Genomic DNA, 12,187 nt, shown 5'->3' with positions numbered 1-12,187 from the left:
GGACGGGGACGGGGTGTGGGGAGAAGCGGCTCTACACTGCTGTGAGCGGCCGGGAGGATTCACCGCCACCCTCCGCCGGGACAAGGGCCGCCTCCTTCCCACAGTGCACCGCGACCGGCGACCCGCCGGGCAGTGCCCATGCGCCGCGCTGCGACGGCGGCGCCCGGATGAGCGGTGCGCATGCGCGCCCCCTAACGGAGGTTCGGGCTTGCGTCCTTTGGTGGCAGGGAGCAGTGTACGGGCTGCCTTGGGTGTATTTACCTTAAAAATGGAGTTGGGATTTGGAATACAACGTATTCTGGTTTTCTAATGTATGTTTTCTTATGTTCTGCTTCTTAGGAAGGTGTTACTCTGAAGCCTGGATGGGTAATGGGAGAAGACTGGAGAAGAGAAGCTGCATGGAGACCTCAGAGCAGCTTCCAGTGTGTGAAGGGAGCTATAAGGATGTTGGAGAGGGACTCTTCATCAGGGACTGTAGTGATAAGACAAGGGGTAATGGGTTCAAACTGAAACAGGGGAAGTTCAGGTTGGAGATAAGGAAGAAGTTTTTTACTGTGAGGGTGCTGAGGCACTGGAATGGGTTGCCCAGAGAAGTGGTAAATGCTTCATCCCTGGCAGTGTTCAAGGCCAGGGTGGACAGGGCTTGGGCGACATGGTCAAGTGTGAGGTGTCCCTGTCCATGGCAGGGGGTTGGAACTGGATGATCTTAAGGTCCTTTCCAATCCAAACCATTCTACGAACAAGGAATATGTTAAGCAATAAGGTAATCAAACAGGGAGTATGCCTGATGTGAAGACTTGGTCAGGTGTGTCAGAGGTGAAAGCAAGCTTAAGAAAACGAAACAGGAGATGGAAAACTGGATGGTTGGAAGAGGAAAAAGAGTCATTCACCAAATACGGCTTCCTAGTAGTTTGAGGAATCATGGAGTCAGAATGGTTCGGGTTGGAAGGGACCTTAAATCTCCTCCAGTTCCAGCCCCCTGCAATGAGCAGGGACATCTTCAACTAGATCAGATTGTGCAAAAGTAGGTGAAGTAGCTATAAAATCTATAAATGCTGATGGCAAATGATAATTGTTTCAGGTATGGTAGTGCTGCAGTGTGAGAATTCAGCTGTGATATGTCTTCTATATATTTTCAAAATCACATAAAAAAGCATCCTGACATGGAGATTTGTTGGGCTTTGGGAAGCAGAATGTAAACATGGGAAGTAGCCAAAGTCTTTGTTGTTTAAAAAAGTGCATAAGGGGAAATAAACCAAAGAAGTTACTTACTTGATTCCTTTTGCGTGGCTTCAAGACTTGTAAGCTGTTTTGTATAACAAAAGCCGTCTTTTATAGGAGAAAGCATTGCTATCAAGTGCCTTTCAAACAAGGAGTCACAAAATATATATCATTGGAGTAATTTCCATAACATTATTTGGTGTTAATTATTTGCCATGATCCTAACTTGGGCATGGAGCTGAGTTAATTCCTTATAAGTAGTTTGAAGCAGTCATTTCAGCCAATGTTAAAGGTAAGTTTTGCTGCACCTGCCTGCTTTCACTTTACTGGGCAGTTGCCAGTGTTCATATGTAGTGGACTGTGCAAGGGAGTTAATCAGAAACTAACTCTTTTTTAAACACACTCATTTACCTTTAGGTTAGGTTTAGTTCAGGTAAATGCTGTGTGATTTGCTGAGCAGATGCATAAATGTTCACAATCAAGACAAGAAAGCAGGATCATTTTAAATTGCAGTAATAGTTCAGAAGCATGGCTCTGTAATGTTATGTGACTTTTAAAACCTGTTTCAGTAGAAAAAACTACTTCTTTAGCCTTATATAATATGAAAATTGGGAGCATCTTCTGCCCAAGATTGAAGGGCATTTTCTCCTCCAAATTGATTGCCAAACAAAAGCACGTGTGTGCTAAAGCCCCTTCTCTACAAGAATGTTTAAGGCTCTTATATTCTAAATGTGTATATATCTGTATATGAACTTTCCTAATGAAATTAAAGCATCCTGAAGTCTGCCGGATGATGATTCTTATGAGGAGACTAATTTTCAAGTGATTGCTGCATAAGGGAAAGAAAATGAGCTTAATTCTTTTCAACAATATTACTGCAAGCCCATTACCTATAACGAAAATTAGTTTACTACTTAGTTGGAAATTATTAGCTTCTGTTGTACAGTACAGAAATCGCCAAAACCCTACTTTTCCCTGCAGAATAGCCTTTGAAGTGCACATGTGTAATCTGTATGCTGGTAATTTTGTGTCTTAGATAAGACTAAAGTATTGCTCACAGCATATTTCCAAGTGTGTCTTTGCATGGGGATTGCATATTGTGTTTGTACATATAATCTGTATTCTCTGGATAAACTTAATTTTGTCTGTTCACATGGATTTTTAATTGCCTTTTCACCCCTCGCTATCTCTTATGGTCAGCTGTATCTTAAATCCAGGATCCCCTATCATATAATAGTGGTTGCAAAGTGACTTCTTTAATGTACGTCTGGAATTGAGCTGCACGTCTCTCCCAGAGTGGAAGTCAGTGGAGCTTGATTGTACTGTTAAAGTATGATTGTGTAGTCCTGCAGGTTTCCTGCTATTAAAAATGTATTTGCAAGAGCATATTTGAAGTCTGACATGCTTTCATGACTCTTAACTACATTACTCTTACATTCTCTTGCAAGTCATAAAGCCCTGTTTTGTTGGGTTAACCTGTGTGTAAGAGCTCAATAGACACAAGGTTAATCCTGTGGAGGTGTTTTAGTAAATATGTATCCAGACTTGCTGAAATTCACAATGACAGGATGAAAAACAAGATGCTTCTATCCAGGGTTTGCCAACAGTTCTGTAGAACTAACTCTTCATTGACAGTGGAGGGAAGGGATGGGATCCACAGGGACCTGACCAGGTAGGAGAGGTGGGACTGTATGAATCTCATGGAGTTTAACAAGGGCAAGGTCCTGCCCCTGGGTTGGGCAGTCCGAGCTCAAACACAGGCTGGGGGAGACCGGATGGAGCAGCCTGAGGAGAAGGACTTGGGGTTTTGGGTGAGGAGAAGCTCCCCAATAACCCGGCTTCAGTGAGCGCTTGAGCCCAGAACCCCCCCGTGTGCTGGGTGCACCCCCAGAGCGTGAGCAGCAGCTCAGGGAGGGGATCCTGCCCCTCTGCTGTGCTCTGGGGAGACCCCCCCTGCAGCCCTGATCCAGCTCTGGGGCAGCAGCACAAGAGGAACGTGGAGCTGTTGGAGCGAGGCCAGAGGAGGCCATGGAGATGCTGCGAGGGCTGGAGCAGCTCTGCTCTGGAGCCAGGCTGAGAGAGCTGGGCTGGGTCAGCCCGGAGAAGAGAAGGCTCCTGAAGGGGAGACCTTAGAGCAGCTCCAGTGCCTAAAGGGGCTGCAGGAAACCTGGAGAGGGGCTTGGGACAAGGGCCTGTAGGGACAGGCCAAGGGGAATGGCTTGAACCTGCCAGAGGGGAGACTGAGATGAGCTCTTAGGCAGAAGCTCTTCCCTGTGAGGGTGCTGAGGCGCTGGCACAGGGTGCCCAGAGAAGCTGTGGCTGCCCCATCCCTGGCAGTGTTCAAGGCCAGGTTGGACACAGGGGCTTGGAGCAAGCTGCTCCAGTGGAAGGTGTCCCTGCCTGTGGCAGGGGTTGGAACTGGATGAGCTTTAAGGTCCCTTGCAACACAAACCATTCTGTTTCTGTGATTCTATCATCCTGTTATCTGTGGAGCTGCCTTTGTTATCCAGTCTCTGCAGAGTAATCAAATACATCCTTTACAGTTGATAGACTCACTTGCTTCCCCAGCATTTATAGCACATCTAACCTAAAAATATTTAGTCAAAATCAGGAGCAAGTCATTCACTATTGAGCTGATGTGAACTGAAAAGTAATGCATGGTCTGTTGACAGGTTAAAAGCGCAACTCAAGGGAGAACACACAAGCATCCCTAAAAGAGAACACAAATCACATCCCAGCATGGCTAAATTCTGCAAAATGCCAATCTGGGATGTGTTCTTCGAATGGCAGAAGTGAGCTGGAATTAACAGTGATTTTTAATACATGTATGTGAGCACAGGTAAGGACACAAGTCATGCAGTGGAGCGGTAACTGTAATACTTCGCCTTATTCCCACCCTTTCTATTCTGAGAAGTGGCTTTGCTTTCTTCCCAGCAACTTTACACGTTCTTCACCAATACACCACACTGCAGCGAGACTGGAGGTTTGCATCAGCCTCCCTGCATTGCACAGGGTACCAGCTTTAATTCACCTTTTGACATGGCACAAAATGACACAGTGAAGGGGTTTTTGTCGTGATCTGAGGTTATTCAATCAAGTTATTGCCTCGGTGTAGTGAAGCGATGGATTTAAGCCTTGCTGATTTTAGGTACTTTAAGCAGGGAAGCTCTTACGATTTGTAAAATAACGGCGTATGTTGAATATAATGTGTATTACTTATAATAGGGGGAAAAAAAATCTCTTGTTAACTTGCAACACAAACCTATCTGCAGTGAAAGCAATTGAAATAGCTTTGGATTTAAATACCAATAGTTCTGGGTGACAGTGCCTGTATCTGACAAGGCTGTGTGTAAAAGGCTCCTCTGGCAAGCCACTGGCACCTGAATGTTGCTGAAGGCTTTGCTCTCACCTTAGCCAGGATTAAAAATGGGATTGGAAAGTGTTTAAGGAGGGCGAGTGAGTTTAGCAGCGGTCTGAGGGCAATGGAATGAGATTAAAATAGAGTTGCTTATGTGAGGAAAACGTATCGAGGGACTGAATAACCTCTTAAGCGGAAACCCCATTGGTTAGGCCTTTAAATCAGAACCCAAGAAAAAGACAAATAATTTCTTTAACTTCCGTTAGAATTGAGGCTATTTCCCTCTTATGCAAGACAGAAAATACTTTAAACCATCTGTAAATTCCCTCCAATTTTAAATCACCTATAACGCTGCATTCATCAGACTATAGAAGTATAGTGGGTTTCTTGCTTCTTTCCTCAATTGCTTATAGGCTGAGCCAAGTAATAGGGTTTTTTCCTCGATTTTCCCATTTTCCTTCAGAAATAAGACTCTTGGATGCTGAAAATTCACCGTTCACAGCAGACAAGGAGTAGCTGCGCACTGTTCCCATGCGCATAGTACCTCGGTGATGCGCCTCTGCCCTACCTGGGAAGGGCTGCTGTGAAAAGGAAGGATTATTTCAGAGTCTGTATCAATTAGGTTGTAGCAATGTGAGTGGAGACACAGTTAATAACCCACAGCAAGGCCGCTGTGCTCATTTCCTGTGAGCCCCTGAAGAGCTGACAGGCGCAGCTTTGTCCTGGTGACCTGGGCTGCATACAAATCACCTCCCTGCTCCTCCCTTGGGCCATCTCATGCTTCCGAGCTCATTGTCTTCCCCCTTCTGTTGTCTTCAGGGATAGAAGGAAGCGTGGTGAGACACATTATTCTGTTAGTGCCCAGGAAGTTTAATTAATTAGAGCAGTCTCTGTAATTGATGAGAATCCTATTATTTAAGCTAATGGGGGATCTGAGGATGCCAGGTTGTAGAGAACATAAAGGAGAGCAGCAGTGCTTGATGGTCACTGCACTTCTTTACTGGAAGGAGGAAGAAATTTTGCTTAAATGCATGTATTTGACCAAATTTTGGATTCCCCAATGTTGGACACTGTTACGATCGGGCTAGACAGGGTGCTGGGACATCCAGTCTAGGTCATGCTTTGCCTAGAAACCAGACGATCCTTTAGGTCCCTTCCAACCTGGGATTCATAGAACCATAGAATAGTTAGGGCTAGAAGGGACCTTAAGATCATCCAGTTCCAACCCCCCTGCCATGGGCAGGGACACCTCACACTAAACCATGGCACCCAAGGCTCTGTCCAACCTGGCCTTGAACACTGCCAGGGATGGAGCATTCACAGCTTCTCTGGGCAACCCATTCCAGTGCCTCAGCACCCTCACAGTAAAGAATTTCTTCCTTAGATCCAATCTAAACTTCCCCTGTTTCAGTTTGAACCCATTACCCCTTGTCCTATCACTACAGTCCCTGATGAAGAGTCCCTCCCCAGCATCTTTGTAGCCCCCTTCAGACACTGGAAGCTGCTCTGAGGTCTCCACGCAGCTTCTCTTCTCCAGGCTCAACAGCCCCAACTTTCTCAGCCTGGCTCCATACAGGAGCTGCTCCAGCCCCTGCTCATCCTCGTGGGCTCCTCTGGACTTGTTCCAACAGTTCCATGTCCTTTTTATGTTGAGGACACCAGAACTGCACACAATGCTCCAAGTGAGGTCTCCCGAGAGCAGAGCAGAGGGGCAGGATCACCTCCTTCGATCTGCTGGTCACGCTCCTCTTGATGCAGCCCAGGATACGGTTGCTTTCTGGGCTGCGAGCGCACACTGCAGCCGGCTCATGTTCATTTGCTCATTGACCAACACCCCCAAGTCCTTCTCTGCAGGGCTGCTCTGAATCTCTTCTCTGCCCAACCTGTAGCTGTGCCTGGGATTGCTCCGACCCAGGTGTAGGACCTTGCACTTGGCATGGTTAAACTTCATCAGGTTGGCATCAGCCCACCTCACAAGCGTGTCGAGGTCCCTCTGGATGGCATCCCTTCCCTCCCGCGTATCAACCGAACCACACAGCTCGGTGTCATCGGCAAACTTGCTGAGGGCGCACTCAATCCCACTGTCCATGTTACCGACAAAGATGTTGAACAAGACCGGTCCCAACACCGATCCCTGAGGGACACCACTCGTTACCGGTCTCCAGCCGGACATGGAGCCATTGACCACAACAATTTGCGTGCGGCCATCCAGCCAGTTCTTTATCCACCGAGTGGTCCACCCATCAAATTGATGTCTCTCCAATTTAGAGACAAGGATGTCGTGTGGGACAGTGTCGAATTCTATGATCCCTAAGAAGAATACCCAGCCGTATGCTGTTATAAATAACAATGTGTGGCTTCTGTATATCACCGTCATTAGGTTTTAAATGCTTTATACAAGTGGAAAATGGAGGCCTGGAGAGGTGAGACAACTCATGCAGTATTGCTCCCCAAAGCCACCATCAGACGAAGAGTACTTTGTGTCCTGATGAGTCCCAGTTTCATGTCTGCTGGCTGTGATAGGAATGGTAATAGTGAGCTGCTGTTAACACATTTACATCTAAAGTATTAGCCTAATATGACCAAGGTACAGAAAATCAGTGATTTCGGTTTTAATTATTTGACTTCTTAGCTCCCCTCAACCACCAGAGAAAACAGATCATTACAAACTCCTTTGACCCTATGGGAGTTTTACACTGTTGAGCATTGCCTCCTTAGGAAAGACCATGAACCACTGCAGCCCTTGGTAAGTTTGTCTCCTGGTTTGCTTTGTGAACAGTCAGAAAGTGCTCTGTAATTTTGGGCCTCATTAAATGATGACTCAGAGACTGAGGATGCAGGTAATGAGCACTAAGAAAGTGATTAGCACCTAGAAGGCAACTAAGGCTAGAAAAAGTGCTGGCATTTTCATATTCTGCTTTTTCTTCCTTTATCCACACTGAATTCCTTCATTTTATAGAATTTACTGAGAATATGTGGGAAATTCAGCCGTATTTCTGTAGTAAAGAAATAAGACCAAACCATATTGGCTTTATTTTCATGAGGTTTTAGCCAATAATTGGAACACTCTTGACATTTTGTTCCTCACACATAAATAAATGCTGTTAAGTCTCAGTCTCCTTCAGGTGACCTCCCTTGATTAGCCTAGATGATCCCAGCAGGCTGCGTGAAGTCATTCTGAGTCCAGATAACCTTAATTTAGTCTTATGGAAAGATCAATGCTTCTCCTGGGACTTGTTAGTGCTGTACATCAAACAGAGCAGTGATTTTTATGGCACAGAGGGACTTGACTCAGGGACACCTTCCACTGGAGCAGCTTGCTCCAAGCCCCTGTGTCCAACCTGGCCTCGAACACTGCCAGGGATGGGGCAGCCACAGCTTCTCTGGGCACCCTGGGCCAGCGCCTCAGCACCCTCACAGGGAAGAGCTTCTGCCTAAGAGTTCATCTCAATCTAAATGTAAATCTAAATCTAAATTTAAATCTAAATCCAAATCTTGATCTAAATCCAAATCTAAATCCAAATCTCAGCATCTGCTGCTCTGCAAGAGGCAACGTTGGTGGATCCATCCAAGTGGATCGACTACTGCAGAGCTCTGGCCTTGCTTCAGGTTACTTAAGCTTTACAGAACTGGCTATTTATGTGTTTTGGGTGGGTTTTTTTCCTTTGCCCACGGTATCCCAGCCCTCCCGTATTTATGGGTAACGGAGAATTGAATGTAGCTTAGTCTGAGATAAATTGCGATGTTGCTGCTGTAACTACAAGCACAATTTGGCTTTCGGACTTTCTAGACTTACTGCATATTCCCAAATCTAGGTCTTCTTTTTAATAAAACCAAGAAGTATTCATGTAAATCATCTTTAGAAACACAGCAATCACAGCTTCAGACACTTCATACATAATTGGCTTGGTTTTTACATCTCTCTTGTGTTCTGCACGCCGAAGGAAATTAAGCGGACACTATTTCCTTGAGTACATACATATGTATGTATGTGTGTCATCTCACTCTGCCCATAATAACTTTTGATCCTGTTGGTGAATTCCATCCACGTTTGGAATAAAAAATTAAAGATCTAAAGAAAAGAGACCAAATTGATGTAACGAAGTTTAATGAATATAGCTCTGAGCAGGCTGAGATAATGTATTTGTGTTCTCTCTGAGCTGTGTTGTTAGCAGAGATTTCACCGGGGAGCGTGTATGAGAACAGGGTGCATTAATAAACAAACCGAGTTGAAATACTCAGCTAAAATCTACACCTTAGTGGATAAATTTACTTAATAATAGAGGGTTGGGTATTTTGTTGCTTGTGGAATGATTTATTCTACAAATATAAGGGCCAGCTGTTAAGCCCATCAGAGGCAATAAACTCGATGCTCTGCTGGAGCATCAGTTACAACCTATGAATAAAGCTCAACAAGGCTATTTTATTATGGTGAGCAGCAGGGTCTGTCCTGCCTGTGCCTATTGATCAGAGCAATCCAACAGACACACTTCAGATGGGTTTGCAGTGGAATCCCTGATCTGCAAAGGAAGACTTCAGCTCGTGGTCCTAACCTGGTCTGCATCATCCTCAGGTTTGTGCAAAGCTTAGCACACATATGAATAAAACAATGCAGAGATGATGCTATTTGCCTTCAGCTGGTTCTTGTTTAGGAAGGCATTAAAATAGGAAGGAAAATCGTTGTAGCTCTCCCGCAGCATCATTGTTTTGAAGCGCTTGAGTTATATACACCGCTGTGAAGAACAATGGGAAACTGCAAGTGAGAATGTGTCCATCAGTGATCGCATTGAAGGAATATTTCTATCTATAGTTGGGTGGAAATAGCAGCACTCACAGATCCGGGAATAGGTCTTGTGATTCCATGCACCCCATCCATCCGCCTTGGCTTCACCTCAGCCAATGTCCAGCTGGTTCTGGCGTTATGAAAGCAAACTATAATGGGGTTTTCTGGGACAGACTGGAATAAGGAGGAGCCTTTCCCTCCTCTTCATCAAACTCTCTGGCCCAGAGTGTCTGTTTGCTTTGCAGAATCAAAATAGGAATCTCAGTCTCAACAGGCTCAACAAGGAAAGGATTCAAAGATGGCTTGAACAATATATATTTAATGAGAAGACCTTTCCCCAACTTTGTGTAATGAGATCAAGGTTTGTACTAGCATTATTACATTATATTATATTACATTACATTATATTATATTACAGACAGGCTGAGAACATTGGGGCTGTTGAGCCTGGAGAAGAGAAGCTGCGTGGAGACCTCAGAGCAGCTTCCAGTGTCTGAAGGGGGCTACAAGGATGCTGGGGATGGACTCTTCATCAGGGACTGTAGTGACAGGACAAGGGGTAACGGGTTCAAACTGAAACAGGGGAAGTTTAGATTGGATCTAAGGAAGAAATTCTTTACTGTGAGGGTGCTGAGGCACTGGAATGGGTTGCCCAGGGAGGTTGTGAATGCTCCATCCCTGGCGGTGTTCAAGGCCAGGTTGGACAGAGCCTTGGGTGCCATGGTTTAGTGTGAGGTGTCCCTGCCCATGGCAGGGGGTTGGAACTGGATGATCTTAAGGTCCTTTCCAACCCACACTGTTCTATGATTCTATATTATATTATATTATATTATATTATATTATATTATATTATATTATTATATATCATATTATATTAATTTAGTTTATGCATTCATTTTGCACTTGCAGAGAACAGGCTTGCTAGATCAAGCAATATGGATGCACCACCCTATTTAGGGGACCTTAAAGCTCCTCCAGCTCCAACCCCTGCCACGGGCAGGGACCCCTTCCACTGGAGCAGCTTGCTCCAAGCCCCTGTGTCCAACCTGGCCTTGAACACTGCCAGGGATGGGGCAGCCACAGCTTCTCTGGGCACCCTGGGCCAGCGCCTCAGCACCCTCACAGGGAAGAGCTTCTGCCTAAGAGCTCATCTCAGTCTCCCCTGTTTCAGTTTAAACCCATCCTCCCTTGTCCTATCAGTCCCTTTGCTTCTCATCATCGCACCCCAGAGATGCTGTGATTTCTGTTTCTAATCTGATCGAAGCACTTTTAAAGAGATGCAATTTACTGCTTATCTCGGAAAATCTGACGGTAAAAAGTTATCACCGCAGTTAGACACAAAGGAGCCGCCAGGCCCAGGACTTTCGGTTGCTCAAGCTGGATGATGACAAGATCACAACGGGAAGGACCCCAGCCCCGAGCGGGTGTGAGCGTGGCTTTAGGGCGTTTTACAACCATATTGCGTGCCCGCACCGCGTTTGACAACAGCCCGCACGCAGCCACAGCCGCTCTTAACCCGTAAAGCTGGAAACAGCCCAATCACGTCAGGGCTGATGTCAACCCCGCACATTCCTTCGCAAAAGCGGCGCCAAGCCCTTAATTCCTTCATTTTAGGTGCAGGGGGTGAGATGCCATTAGACCACACCGCGGCGGAATGCGCTGGAGGCCATTTGTCCAGTCCCGGCGTCCGTACCCGCGGCGGGGCCACGGCGGGACACCCTCCCCCTCTTTCCTCCCCGATGACTACGACTCCCAGCATGCTCCTCGACGCCGCGCGCGCGCGCTCCGCGCACTCCCCGCGCCATCTTGCCAAATCGTTTCATCCATCTCCTGGCTCGCGGGCGGCGCTGGGACTACAACTCCCGGCGTGCTCCGCGGCTCCCACGCATGCGCCGTGCGTCCCGCCGCCATCTTGGCCCGGGGACGCGCTGCCGCCGCCGCCGCCGCCACTAAACAAACCGGAGCGCGGCACCGGGAGGGGAGGAGGGGTCTTGTCGCCGAGGTGTCTTTCGATGTGCCGGGCACGGCCGGGCAGGTGGGTCCCGCTCCCCGGCAGCGCCTCCTCGCTGTGTCCCGGGGGCGCTCCCCGGCAGCGGAGACGGGCAGCTCCGCTTCCCCCGACGGCGGGGACCCGCTGCCCCCCTCCCGGGCCCGCGCCTCGGCCCCCGCCTGCAGGCCGCTGGCGCTGCTCCTCCTCGGCCGCCGCCCGCCCGCCCGCTCGCTCGCTCCTTCCCGGCTTCCGAGCGCGGTGGGGATCCAGCGCCGCTGCCAAGGGCCATGGGGGGCACCGGGGAAGGGCGGGCGGGGAGCCTCCAGGCGCCGTCTACCTCCTTGTACAGAGATCATCCTCCCTCCGTCTAACCCCGCGCTGGCGCCGGGGCTTTTGTTCCTGGTGCCCACCCCCCCGCTGTGCCGTTCCCTGCCCCAGCCGGCTCGCCGCGCTCGCCTCCGGCTTCTCTTTCTCCCTTTATTATCTTCGTTGCGACGGGGAGATGCGGCTTCTTCCCCCGCCACCCCCGGGATGTCGCCGCGATGCGATGGGGCGAGGGGGTGTTCCCGTGTTTTGGTTTGGGGTTGGTTTGGGGGGGGGGGGGTGGTTTAATGCTGGAAAGCGAATTTTCACGGTGGTTTTTTTCGCCGTTCTGTCATATAATGGGCTGGTGCTAAATGCGTCCCCCGGGGGAAGGGGGAGCGTGCGGTTAGCTGTGGAAGAGTTCTTATAATAGGTGCTCTGTGCATAAAGAGAGGGAGGAGACAGGAGCATCAATTCGGAGAGCGTTTCGGCGTGAAAAAGGGCTTGAGAAGAAGGTGGGGAACTCGGTAAA

General features: G+C 48.0%; 1 protein-coding gene across 12 annotated transcripts in view; it reads left to right on the top strand.

Moving 5' to 3' along the window:
• The first annotated feature begins 11,258 nt into the window (after positions 1-11,258).
• EMSY (EMSY transcriptional repressor, BRCA2 interacting) overlaps positions 11,259-12,187 on the top strand; it is a 38,915-nt gene continuing 37,986 nt past the window's right edge. For all 12 annotated transcript variants that reach the window (XM_080612195.1, XM_080612203.1, XM_080612193.1 and 9 more), the window contains exon 1: positions 11,259-11,397. The gene's annotated coding sequence lies outside the window, so the exon portion shown is untranslated. The remainder of the gene's footprint in view (positions 11,398-12,187) is intronic.

Source organism: Psittacula echo, assembly GCF_963264785.1.
Source record: "Psittacula echo genome assembly, chromosome: 3".
Lineage (NCBI taxonomy): Eukaryota > Metazoa > Chordata > Aves > Psittaciformes > Psittacidae > Psittacula > Psittacula echo.
The sequence above is the reverse complement of the archived record's forward strand: the minus strand, read 5'-3'. Positions and strand labels throughout refer to the sequence as shown.